General features: G+C 47.9%; 1 protein-coding gene across 3 annotated transcripts in view; it reads right to left on the reverse strand.

Annotated features, from left to right (window-relative positions):
• The window catches only part of STS (steroid sulfatase), a 160356-nt gene that overhangs the window by 137856 nt on the left and 8449 nt on the right, over nucleotides 1-14051 (reverse strand). Inside the window, exon 1 of one of the 3 annotated variants that reach the window (XM_040460158.1) lies at nucleotides 7938-8048. The exons of the other annotated variants lie outside the window; for them this stretch is intronic. The gene's annotated coding sequence lies outside the window, so the exon portion shown is untranslated. Of the gene's footprint in view, nucleotides 1-7937; nucleotides 8049-14051 lie in introns of those variants that run through there. 3 annotated transcript variants of the gene reach the window in all.

Raw genomic sequence — 14051 nt, forward strand, 5'->3', positions numbered from 1 at the left:
CAGCAGGGTCGCGAACAGCTACCTATACACCCGCGTGCCCCGTGCACAGCAGGGTCTCCAACAGCTACCTATACACCCGTGTGTCCCTTGTACATCCGCGTGGAGAACTGTAGTATTCACAACAGCTTAAAGGTGGAAGCGGCCCACGTGTCCTTCCATATGTCCACAGACAAACAGCATCCAACGTATCCATAAACTAGAACAGGATTCAGCCATACAGTGGGACGAAAGACTGACGTGTGCCGTCACACAGGCGAACCGTGAACGCATCACGCCCCATGCGAGAAAGCCACTCACACAGCCTGTGAATGCACTTACAGGAAATGTCCAGACAAGTACACGCACAGACACAGAAAGGACATTTGTGGTTCCCGAGGGCTGAGGGGAGGGGGCGTGAGGGTGTGGGAGGAACAATGTAGAAAGTTCTAGGAGTAGAGCGGCAGGGGTTGAATGCACGAAATGTCTCTGAGTTGCCCTCTTTACAGGGGTTAATTGTACTTTGTGTGAAGTTCACCCCGATGGAAAAGTGTTACAGAGGCATCGAAGCAGAAGTTTATTTAAAACAAACAGGCCTGTGTTATCAAGTCTGATCGTGTGATGTGATGTCCTGAAATTGAGACATTCCCAAGCGCCCAGCCCCTAGTGTGAATGCAAGCAGGCTCTGGGCCACGGCTGGTGGGGACCGCAACCCCCAGGTGTGGCGTGGGGACGCGAGCCTCTATCCCAGCAGACGTTCGGGGCAAGGGCAGAAGGAGGGACAAGAAGCAGGGTGCTAGCATACAACTATTCGCAATCGGTGAGTGAGCCTGCCCACTGCATGGCCCGCGGGCTCCAGGGCGAGCCCCACACCGAGGGTGGTGGCTGGCAGATGTCTGTGGGGTCCCCTGCATGCACAGAAAGGCGAGGGCAGTCCACACAGACCTCGTCAAGCCTGCTGGGCGACACTTCCTGATCACTGCACGTTTTTAGAGGCATCACCAGCCCCCCAGATACGTTCTCGAGCAAGATAAGGATAGCACTGCCATGAATACTAGAGGGTTCTGGCTGCACACCACGAACCACTCAGCTACGTATCAGGTCCCCCGTGCTTTCATTACCGTCAAATGGAAATAAACGATGCTACAACGATCTAATTTGCACCAACACTAACAACCGTGGCACAGACGTCAGTTCTTCCAAATGAGTGCAGGGGACTGGGTCATTTGGTTCCTGGGACGCAACGTATGTTCTACACCGTATTTAGGCCCCCAGCTCCGCCCACAAAAAGGCACCTTTTCAGGAAGAATTCTAAGAGAGCCTCCCCAGCTTTCAGCCCCTGGTAGTCACTGCTTTGTGTGATCCTCTCTTCTTGAACGTGAGGGTACCTGTGATGTCCTAACCAACAGGATATGGCAAAAGTAAACGGACGCTGCATGTGTGTTTGAGGTCCCCAGTCAGTTGACTTGGTGCTAATCGAAAGGGGCACTATCAGGGGTGGGCCTGGCCTAATCAGGTGAGCACTTGAAAACAGATTCCTAACAACAGAGATGCTCTCCTGCAGGTCTCGATGAAACAGTCGCGGTGTGAAATGCCAATAGGGAGGGGCAGTTCCTGGGGACTAAGGGCCGCAGTCCCACAAACACAAAGAACTACAAGATTTGCTCACACCTGGAATGAGCTTGGAAGGGGATCCCTCTCTCTCCTAGATGAGAACACAACTGTGGCCAACACTTCGATGTAGCTTTGTAAGACTCCGAGCGGAGTCCCCAGGTAAGCCATGTCCAGACACCTGAGCTACAGATACTGTGAGATAATCGACGGGTGGCATTGTGAGCCCTTACAGTTGTGGTAATTTCGAATGCAGCCCAGGGTAACAGCCACAGTACCCAGCCCCAATTACACATAAAATCCTCCTACCACCACAGAATTTAACCAGGATGCAAAAGCAACTATTTTCTCTTTTAAATTTTTTTTAAATGCTTATTTATTTTTGAGAGAGACAGAGCGCAAGCAGGGGAGGGGCAGAGAGAGAGGGAGACACAGAACCCGAAGCAGGCTCCAGGCTCTGAGCTGTCGGCACAGAGCCCATGCGGTGCTCGAACTCACGCGAGATCACACGAGATCTCGCGAGATCATGACCTGAGCCGAAGTCTGATGCTCAACCGACTGAGCCACCTGGACGCCCCCAAAAGCAACTATTTTCAATACAGTGGGGTTTGCCTCCATCAGAAGGCACAAACCCGTAGAGATCACGTCCATCAGCCTTACAAAGAATTTCAGCTTGTGTTTAAGGCAGCCAGGCCTGGATTCTGAAGCTTCTCCTTTGATTCTGTGACCTGCCCACACATGCAACTAGAAAATCCCTTTCTGTCCATAAAATAGAATATGATTCAGCCATTAAATGGAATGAAGTTCTGACACCTGCTACTATATGGATGAACCTTGAAAATACGATGCTGAGGGGAAGAATCCAGCCGCAAAAGGCCACATAGCGTTATGACTTCATTTAAAGGAAATGTCCTCAATAAGCAAATACACAGAGACAGAAAGGACGTTTGTGGTTACCAAGGGCCAAGGAGAAGGGGAATGAGGGTTTTGGAGGAATGATTTAGAAAGTTCTAGAACTAGAGAGACAGTGGCTGAATGCACAAATTGCACCCTTTACAATGGTTATTTGTGTGCTCTATGAATGTCAACTCAATAAAAAATAAAAACATTAAAAGAGATACCAAAGCTGAGGTTTATTTATGGGCCATGAGGCACTGGGTTTGTCACTGACAGCCAAAAAGCTCCTGAGCCATCCGCCCAGCTCTAGACAGCTACCACTGTAACCTTCTCGATTCACGAATTCGTCACTGGGGCTAACTGCAAGTAGAAACCCCTAGAAATCAGTTCACGTTGCTGACTATCGTGACTCAGCTTCTCAATAACATGTGACTTATTAGATTCAGCCTAGAAGGCTTCTGACAGCTCTCTGGATGAGCCACACGTGCGGTATGTGACAATACAGTGGGACACAAAAGCTCTTGACCGTGACGCCATCTGTAGAGCACGGGTTTGTTTTTCCCATCTGTAAAATAGGGCTCATCGCACAGTATAGCATCAGGCAAACCACTGCTTGTCAACTAGGGGTACCTTTCCCTTCCAGGGGACACTTGGCAATGTCTGGAGACACTTCTGGTCGTCACAGCTTGAGGGCTGCGCTCCTGGCATCCACTGGGTAGAGGCCAGGGATGCGAATGAACATCTGATGATGCACAAGACCATGCATGGCAACAGAGAAGGATCTGCCCCAAACTATGAGTCCTGTTGAGGTGGAGAAGTCTGCTTAAGTCAAAGCTCCGTTCTGCTAATTCTGTTTTAAGTTTAGCTATTTTGCGGCATGGGGGGGGGGGGCACGGAGAGAGGGACAGAGGGAGTGAGAGAGAGAATCCCAAGCAGGCTCTGTGCTGTCAGTGCAGAGCCTGATGAGGGGCTTGAACTCACAAACTGTGAGATCACGACCTGAGCCGAAACCGAGAGTCAGATGCTTAACCCACTGAGCCACCCAGGCTCCCCAATACTTCTTTTTTAATACATTTTTTTTTCATTTTAGAGAGAGAAAGAGTGTGTGAGTGGGGGAGAGGAGCAGAGGAAAGGAGAGAGGGAGGGGGAGACAGAGACAGAGACAGAGACAGACAGAGAGAATATCCCAGGCAGGCTCCATGCTGAGCCAACATGGGGCTCAATTCTATGACCCTGGGATCAAGAGTCAGACGCTTAATCGACTGAGCCACAAATGCCCTGGTATTTGTTCTTAATGGAATCAAACAGGTGGCCTTTCCAAAGTCAAGACATGCCGTTTGGTTTAGGATCCCAGGTTGGGCCATTGTGACCCCCAGTAGATTTGAGTAAGTGTTCTTTGCCTCCCAGGTGCATGGGCTGGGGAGGAGGGGTCAGAAGCTGCTTCTCATCAGGGACAGTGGCCAAAAGACACAGAAATTCTGCCCTACTTCTCTGGCTGAATGGAGGTTTCTGACTATTCTCCCCTTGTCACAAAGTTTGCAGAACTTAGAAAAATCGTGAGGTTTTTATTGGTAGAAGGTGCCTCTGAGGGGATATGGGAACATAGTCTGATACCGTAGATGGGAAAACCCACCTGGTACAACCATCATCTGACAGTTCAAAGTCACAACGGGCTCAACATGAACTCTTCCCTGTTTGCAATGACAAGCACAGGTATACTGTCTCGAAACACAAGCTTTGGGGCCAAGTTAGTATTTCAGAATTCAAATTTTTTGGGGGGAGTTTTAGAAGGTAATTTTTTTAAAAATCAAAACAAATTATTGAAAGTATGCAGACTGCTTCCAAGTTAAGCTGTCCCCAGGACCGTCTCTGACCCTCATAACGGACACTGCTGTTTTCTCTAGAACACTCGTTGTATGATACCACTTCATAATGGGAAGAAAGAAAAATCTGCAACTGTGTGAGGTGACGGATGTTAACAAAACTTATTGCACCGATCACTTTGCAATATGTAAACTATCAAGTATATGATATGTCGACATATGTTTGATATATCAAACATCACATTGGGTATATATTTGACATATAAAATACCACATTGGGGGGCGCCTGGGTGGCTCAGTCAGTTAAGCGTCTGACTTCAGCTCAGGTCACGATCTCACGGTTCGTGAGTTCAAGCCCCGCGTCGGGCTCCGTGCTGACAGCTCAGAGCCTGGAGCCTGCTTCCGATTCTGTGTCTCCCTCTCTCTCTCAGTGCCTCCTCCACTCACACTCTGTCTCTCAAAAACAAACAAATTATTAAAAATAAATTTTTTTAACTATCACATTGGAAATATATTTGATATGTCGAATAACAAATCACCACATCGTCCAGCTTAAACTCCCAGGATGTTGTATGTCAGTTGTATCTCAGTAAAACTTTGGCACATACAGACATCTGTATTCCAGTTTTGATTGTGAAAGACATATTCTAGATTTACTGAGCTATAATTGCCATACCATATCTAAGTCTAAGGTGTACAACATAATGACTGGTTATGCATACATATTGCAAAGTGATTAGTACAATACATAATGCATATACACACACGAGACAGCATGATGGTGAGTATATCGTGTGTTACGTAACACAGCCTGACCGAAGTTCTGGATGGCAACCTGCAGTCACACATATGAACAGTCTTGCAGCATTCCATGGGATAAAAACTGTTCAACTTTACATTGGTTCTGCGTCCATTGGTGCAGAACTGCCAAAAATAAGTTTCCCCAAGAGCCTGGCTTCCCATCCTTTTGTCTTTGTTCTTGTTGGTTATGGACAAAGAGCTGTGTATCTGTAAGGTGGCAGGGGCACTTGGAAAGGAGTCAAGATACCAGGCGCTGAGAAAACCTGTCCACGCTGAACAGGATGCTGATGGGTAGAGTGTAAACATCCTGCAAAGACAGGTCAGTCCCTACGGCAATGAACCTTCCAGGGCTGCAACCGAGAAACCCCAGGGTGGACACATTACTTGCAAAAGGGGACATCCCAGTCCTGCGTCTGTCTCTGGACGAGACATCCCCCAGTCCTGGAGCCACTAAGAGGAACACAGGACCCTGGACCCCCTCTGTCTCACCTCCGTGCTTTCTGCCGGAGTGGAAAGTCAAAGGTGCTACAGTGAGCCCAAAGTGACTCTCTGGCCTGCACTTCCTCCTCGTAATAAGCACTTAATTATTATTGACATTGGCACCCGCAGTATTTACACAGAGTGTTTTCCCACGTGGACAACCCTCCAGGTAAGACTGGACTTGTGTTTCACGATTGCAACATATTTCATTACCTGAATCCCAAGGGTGCTAGGTAAGGGATTGTTGACTCAGCGGCCAAGTTTTACAGGGTTAATTTCCAAACAAGGTAGGAATTTTAATGAGAGGACAAGATACAAACAAAACAATAGAGATAGAGAGTGTTCCGGAGAAGAGTTTTTAGAGTTTTTCCTAGAAACTTTTAATGTTTATTTCAATCAGCTTTTTTTTTTTAAATATATATATTTTTTAGCATTTATTTATTTTTGAAAGAGACACAGTGTGAGCTGAGCAGGGGCAGAGAGAGAGGGAGACACAGAATTGGAAGCAGGCTCCAGGCTCCGAGCTGTCAGCACAGAGCCCGACGCGGGGCTTGAACCCACAAATCATGAGATCATGACCTGAGCTGAAGTCGGACACCCAACCAACAGAGCCACCCAAGTGCCCCACATTTCAATGAGCCTTTTAAGCAATGCCTGACATTTATTCTTTAGTTTTAAATGTAAATAGAAGGAGCAATTTTTGTTTTTGTTTTTTTTTTAATGCACTGAAAGCATTTACATTTCTGGATCCTGATATCATCCGTTGTTATGTTTAATCTCAGTGTAAATGAAAATGGGGCAATTTCTCACTCGGTAAATATTAGTGTCACTGTAGACACCAGTTCATAGGGATAGTCTGTCAGGTGCTATCATGCATTTGTAGAGACAAAAAGTGCCTATCGTAAATAACTGTAGAATGGAATAATCTTTTGACAAGCATTTCACCATTTTTAGTGACGTCATCTCCAGTGACAAGTCTTCTCATCCGCCCTCAAGTTCAACCTGCAAGGGTTAACTTAGAGGATGAAATCAACGCATATGTGACAAATGTGGCTACCTGCATAAGAAGTAAGCAAGTAGTGAACGTCGTAATTAACTAGGATCATTCACTCAGAGAACGGCATGGAAGGTTTATCCGAAAGATATTACGTGCAAGTCCTAGCACCCCTCTTTGGGGAAAAAAAGGAAATCACGCATTTTTGTTGACCCACAATGGGTAGATTACGTGTGGCAGGCATTGCAAAGGTCACGTTGTTCCGGATGCTTATCTCCGTAACTGATATCAATCTTCAGAATAAAGAGTGGTCGATTTCTCAGCCACATGCCATTCGTTGCTTAACCCTCCTCCTTTGCAAAGACAGTCTACACAGCTGGACATAATGTCCAACACTGGGGTAATGAAGCCCCCACCCAAAGCAAGACCAATGCAGCCTGTTCAGCAATGGATCTACTAATTGGGGTCAGCTGTGTTCTGCCTTTTTTTTTTTTCCCCAAACACCAATGCAAGGGGCTCATGAGAGATTATTTTGTATCCGTACACTTAAAATGAAAGATAAATATGTCAAAATTTAAAAAAGCTTAAAACAAGAGCAGAACCGCTCTTGATTATGCCTCACATTTACTCTTTAGGAAAGCAATATTTCACGGCATGTGCTTCATGGCACACACATCGTATTTACACGCATTCTACCTAACCCAGAAGCACGGGTCCTAATATTTTGATATACAAGGTTAATTCAATTCCTCTTCTGACTTAAGCACAGCACAAAATGCACCTCTTTATTTGCTCATTTCCTCTTGGGTTTCTTGCCTCTGGGCTCTCCATTATTCTTTTGATCAAGCGTGTGTTTTCAAACCACCACTTTAATCCAGAAAGAAAGAAAGACTATTTGGCAATCAGTTTCTTCTCCCTAAAGACCTCCCTGTTTCAGGGCAGATGAAAATGAAAACAGATGAATTCTTGTAGGTGGTTCTACAGGTTTGTTTGTTTTTTTTTTTTGTGATGGCGAGAGTGGGTGTGAGTGGAAGACGGGCAGAGAGAGAGAGAGAGAGAGAGAGAGAGAGAGGAGAGAGAGGGAGGAGTGGGGAGGAGCAGAGAGAGAAGGAGACAGAGAATAGCAAGCAGGCTCTGCACTGTAAACATGGAGTCCAATGAGGGTCTCGACCTCATGAACCTCAAGACTGTGACCTGAGCCGAAATCAAGAGTCAGATGCTTAACTGACTGAGTGTCCCAGGCGGTCCTACAGGTTTTTTAAAAACTGTAACACAACAGGTAGGAGTGTACCAACTTTCATTATTCCCACAGAAGATCCAAAACAAAACCAAAAGCAAAAAGCAATCCAACTCACCGGTTCTTCTGAGGCGTCTCCACAGGGTGCTCTCTCTCCAGGAGACTCTGACACTGTACCTTTCGTCCAAGGACCTCACACAGCTTTTGAAGGAGCCATGCTGGACAGGACCCAGCCCAGAGCTCCCGGGCTGTGAATAATCACGAGACAGCCCAGGTACGGCCAGACAGTCATCGTGGGGTGATTGGCGAATCGATCATAGAAAAGTTATTTAACTGCACGTATCTCTCCACTTGTCTTCCCTCCCACCCCGCGTGTTTCACATATAAATCAGAGGGAGACTGCCCTTCCTGACCCCAGCTGAGTATTCACGTGCTAGGTATCACTTTGTTCAGAACGCGTATCGGGTCTGAATGCTCCTTCCCTGCAACCTTTACTGACCGGCTGGCAGGTGCGTGGGGGGGGGGGGGAATGAAACCCCAGACGTTCAGCCACCATTCCTCATGTGTCAGTGCGGGACAAGGAAACAGAGCTACGGGAGGGGGGCGGACAAGTGCCGACGTGTTCTTCCAGCGGTGAGACCTGGGGACGCAGGCGACGGTGATGTTTTGAATGCTCTGTGCACATCCTGATGCACACAGGCGCTCCAAGCCCGTCTGTTAGGTGAGTTCCAGCCGCCTACACGGCACACGGGGCCCCGAGGAATTCACGCCCGTCGCCAACACCAAGGCTTGGGCGCTGAGCAAGGACGGTGGCGGGCAGGTAGGTGTGCCCTCAACACTGATGAAGTGGGCAGGGACTCTCATCTCCCATATCTTGGGGGAAACCAAACCTCAGGAAAAACAGCTTCCAGGATTGCCTTCTCCCCTCACATCATTCATCGTGTTTTGTGTACAAGAAGAGGAAAGGTAAAGCCGAACTCTGAGTGGTTGTGCTCATTATTCCACCTCTGTAAATAAAACATTGCCCATTTGTAATGATTTTGTGTGCCTCTGGCTCCTGGTAGGCACCCACTGAATGAATACATAATGCAGCAGGTGCTAACATAGTTCCCATTGTTAACGGTAACCCAAGATGATACCGCACCGAAATCTGAAACAGTATCTTATTGTGAATAAGCATGACCCACATACCGTCACGGGGTGATGTCTGGTCTCCTGGGGACTCCATAAAACTTGCACATGGGATAGAGGTTTCATATGAGCTCGTGGTCAAAACTCCAGCACACCCCGGGATGCTTCCAATCGCTGAATGCTTTAAAGCTCACCAAGAAATGTCTAGGGCAATGCTGAAACTCTACAGGTTTAATTCCCACATGAGTCCCCCCCCCCCCCCCAGCAAAAGCGTGGTCTTGGTGGTCCTGGAGGGTGGCTGCTGGCTTTCTCATTTATGACCCAGCCCCCCGCCCCAGCTGCTGCCACAGTCCCGTGGCTTGGAGTGTGCAGGGCAAGGTGGGGCCACAGGGACAGAAAGGTCCCTTCTCAAGGGTCCTATTTGAGACATGGCTGCAGGTGGCAGACTGGAGACGGACCCTCCCTCTGAAGGGCATCTTCACTGGTTCTTGGGAGCCACCCAGCCGATTCCTGTCCATCCACAACTCCTGAGACAGGGGTAGAGGTGCCTGCTTCTATAGGAGCCCCCTCCTCGTCCTCCTCGAAAGAGGTCCTCCCAAGCAGAAGTCCCAAAGAGCAAGCCATCTGCAAACCTCTCACGTGTCTTTCTCCTTCCCTGCTACAGGGCCCAGATCCCACAGGGCCCGACTATGGCTACCTCCATCGAAGATTCCCCTGACACTTTACTTCTTTGCCCCTCGACCGATGCTCTCAACGTAGTACAGCACTACAATAAATATCCCCTCAGAATGAGGGGATATGAACTCAGTTTGGACTCTGGCACCTCAGGAAAACACTCAGCCTCTCTGAGCACCAGCCCTCTTTTCCGCACAGCAGGAAGAATATGTTCCAGGCAAGGTTACTGACTAGGGACAACGGCCCAGCTCTGACTGGTCTGCCCATCAGAGGTATCACAGGGGAACCCTCAGCCAAAACTGGGCATGCCGTCTCACTCGGCTCTCTAGAGAGGAACAGCCCAGTGGAGAGACCATTGCTGGAAAATTCTCGACTCCCACAGAACTAGGGCACGACGCAGTCATTCAGGCATCAGCAAGCAAAGACTCATTCTCCAGGACTGAACATAAAGACCAAAGCTCAGTCATGAGGGCCCTGAATCAAGGAAGAAGCATCTCCATGCAAATCGGGCCACTGGGACAGGCAACATGGTGTTCACGGAAGGGTTCTCCTCTCAGCCATATGGGGAGGAGAGGCCTTGGGGCCCCAGAATCCACCGTTCAGTTTTCCTATTGTATTATCCATGGTGACATAGCGTTCAGCACGTTTAGGTCTGCGTTCATTTGGGGTGAGCTCAGCTATTCTCCAGCTAGGCACCCCCACCACCTGCAAAAAGCCCAGAAACGCTAAACCACCCTCCTTGTGATTACCATGAACGTTACCGGGCATCACAAAAATCACGTAGGAAAGCCCCCTACAGAATGTGTAACATGGACACGGGCTGAACAATGGAGGAAGATGGGAATTTCTGGGTTGTTTCCAGGAGGCGCTTTTGGTAACTTATGGTATCCCACTACCATGTACTTCTCAGTGTTGACTAGCCCTGTGCACTAATCGTGACCTTCTCTTTGACAGAACGCATTCCGGGGTTTGAAGCTTTATCATTAAACCCCAAACTAAGTCCTGGATGTCACCTTCCCTAAAATGGCATTGTGGTCTACTCCAGGAGGAAGGACTCACAGGAACTGATTGCCTCTAAGGTTCATGCAGAGTAGTGGAAATGGCCCTGGGAAACAGAGCTGAAATACATCCTTTTAAATGTTTTTTTTTTTTTTGAACGTTTATTCATTATTTCAGGGATGGAGACAGCAAAGGGGGGAGGGGCAGAGAGAGAGGGCGACACAGAATCCGAAGCAGGCTCCAGGCTCCCAGCTGTCAGCACAGAGCCCGATGTGGAGCTCGAACTCATGAACCATGAGATCATGACCTGAGCCAAAGTCGGATGCTTAACTGACTGAGCCACCCAGGCGCCCCAGAAATACATTCTTTTTAAGTGTTACTCCTTACATGTTAAATACAGTGGCAGCCAACATACATATTCATTTGAAGTGTGGCCACAAAAGAACAAAATATTGTAAAATATTATACCACTCTCAAGTCTGTGCTATTTTACGTATACATACATACACATTATATACAAAAAAACTTTCCTCTTAAGTTTCTGAAAGCCACACACATATCTATTTACATACTCAATGCATGTGTATGTGTAAATCAAGTCTGTTTAAAATGCTATGTAATGAATTTTATTCATCAGTTTCTAAAAACCATAAATGCATATATTACTTATACGCGTCTGCGTATATGGAAGCTAAACATATTTAAATTATATACATCTTTCCTCCAGTTTCTTAAGGGGCATCTGGATGGCTCACCTGGTTAAACGTCTGACTCTTGGTTTCGGCTCAGGTCATGATCTCATGGTTTGTGAATCCCAGCCCCGCATTGGGCTCTGAGCTGACAGCATGGAGGCTGCTTGGGAATCTCTCTCTCTCTCTCTCTCTCTCTCTGCTCCTCCCCTGCTCGCTGTCTCTGTCTCTGTCTCAAACACACACACACACACACACACACACACACACACACACACACAACTGGCTGGCTCAGTCAAGAGAGCATGCAACTCTTCATCTTGGGGCCATAAGTTCAAGCCCCATGGTGGGCACAGAGATTACTTTTAAAAAAACTCACACACACACACACACACACAACTAGATTATTTATGTATGTACCATAAATTTGTGTGTCTGTAGACACACACATCCCATTGCTCTTAAGATTGTTAGAATCTTGGGGCGCCTGGGTGGCGCAGTCGGTTAAGCGTCCGACTTCAGCCAGGTCACGATCTCGCGGCCCGTGAGTTCGAGCCCCGCGTCAGGCTCTGGGCTGATGGCTCAGAGCCTGGAGCCTGTTTCCGATTCTGTGTCTCCCTCTCTCTCTGCCCCTCCCCCGTTCATGCTCTGTCTGTCTCTGTCCCCAAAAAAATAAATATATGTTGAAAAAAAAATTAAAAAAAAAAAAAGATTGTTAGAATCTTCATTCTGGGAGGTACTTAAGATTGTCATTCTGTACAGTTTTACTATGTAGATTTATTCTGCTATCTCAACGTGTTGGGTGTCCCATTGACGTGCTCAGATCCCAAACTCATACTAAAAGATTGCTTCAGGACAGCTGTGGTTAGGATTTTGGAGTCTTCCTGGACTGTAATCATAACAGCGGCCTGGCATTTCTAAAAGCGTGCTGGGATGGACCCAACCTAATGGAAGTTAACACGTATTACTTCCTTTTTCAACAGTGCGTGTGTGACGTGTTTGGGAAATACTGTGTTAAAAAAAAAAAAAAAGTGAAAAGAACACCACTGACCCCAGGAACAGTCCTTCTAGACAACATGTGACTGACGGATTTGGCAAGGATGGTTTGGCACATGCCCATTCCAGGCTCCTGTCTTCTTTAAAAAAAAAAAAAAAAATTAATGTTTATTTTTGAGATAGAGCGAGTAAGAGCAGGGTAGGGGCAGGGCAGAGAGACGGGGGCAGAGAGACGGGGACAGAAGATCGGAAGCAGGCTCCGTGTTGACGGCAGAGAGCTCCGTGCACGGCTTGAACTCATGAACCGAACCGTGAGATCATGACCTGAGCCGAAGTCAGATGCTCAACCAACCGAGCCGCCCAGGCGCCTCCAGGCTCCTGTCTGCTTGGGGAGGGAGAGGAGGAGGCAGAGCAGCCAGCTGTCTGCTCCCACCTGCCATCTGCTTCGCTGCAGTTTGTCCAGGAGCAGGGTGGAGCTTGGCAAAGGGGGACACCTGCTTCTCTGGGGCTGACTAGGGTAAGAGCTGCTACTTTACGAAGGTCACAGTCAGGCACTGCTGATGCTGCTGAAGGGGTTCCGAGCAAGCCTCCCCAGAGTGGGTCAGCTTGGCACATGGACTGTTTAGAGCTGGAGAGGGACAAGACCTCGCAGGCTCAAGAGCACCCCTCCCATAACCACCTACAAGGATCTAAACCAGGGCTCTTTCTCAGAATGAGAGTTATTATCAGAGATGAATTTTATCTGAGTGTCCATCTGTGTGGCAGGGCAAACATCTAATTACTGAACATGTTCTTACTGCACCATGATTTGCCTTCTCCTTTGAGGACACCATCCCACGCCTTAGCTCAGGATGGCATAGATACCTCGTTTTACCTTTCTGACCTGGAACCCCTCACGTATGTGGTGTTCCTGTACCTACGAAATTAAATTTGATTTTCTCCTGTTAATATGTCTCATGTCAATTTAACTCTCAGACCAGCTGGAAGAATCTACGAAGGGCAGAGTAAAATTCTTCCTCCCCAGCACTGCCCTTGTGGATTTGCATCTAAACTGCACAAGGGAAGGGGTGCCTGGGTGGCTCAGTCGGTTAAGCATCCGACTTGGGCTCAGGTCATGATCTCGAGATCCATGAGTTCAAGCCCCGCGTCGGGCTCTGTGCTGACCGCTCAGAGCCTGGAGCCCGTTTCAGATTCTGTGTCTCCCTCTCTCTCTGACCCTCCCCCCGTTCATGCTGTGTCTCTCTTTGTCTCAAAAATAAATAAACGTTAAAAAAAAATTAAAAAAAAAATAAACTGCACAAGGGAAGAAAAAATATATATACAGTGTTTCTTCTTGTTTACTTTTCTTAAAAGATTATCTTTTTTTTAAGTTTATCCATTTATTTTGAGAGAGAGACAGTGCAAGTGGAGGAGGGGAAGAGAGAGGAGACAGAGAATCCCAAGCAGGCTCCGAGCTGCCAGCGCAGAGCCAGATGCGAGGCTTGAACCCACGGAACCTGACAATCACAACCTGAGCCAAAACAAAGAGTCTGACCTGACACTTAACTGACTGAGCCGCCAGGGGATGCTGGCATCTTGCTTCCTTCTGTCTCTTCCCCCCAGATCACAGGAGGGGTGCCCGGGCCCCCCCCTCCCCCGCCCCCCGTGCTGAATCTCCTCCCCAAGGACAGACTCTGTCCTCAGCCTAACCTGTGAGAGCACACACCTTGCATCCAGCTCCTCTGATAACACTGCTGGCTGGT

The sequence above is a fragment of the Herpailurus yagouaroundi genome, unplaced genomic scaffold (assembly GCF_014898765.1).
Source record: "Herpailurus yagouaroundi ecotype Mexico unplaced genomic scaffold, PumYag 248, whole genome shotgun sequence".
Taxonomy (NCBI): Eukaryota; Metazoa; Chordata; class Mammalia; order Carnivora; family Felidae; genus Herpailurus; species Herpailurus yagouaroundi.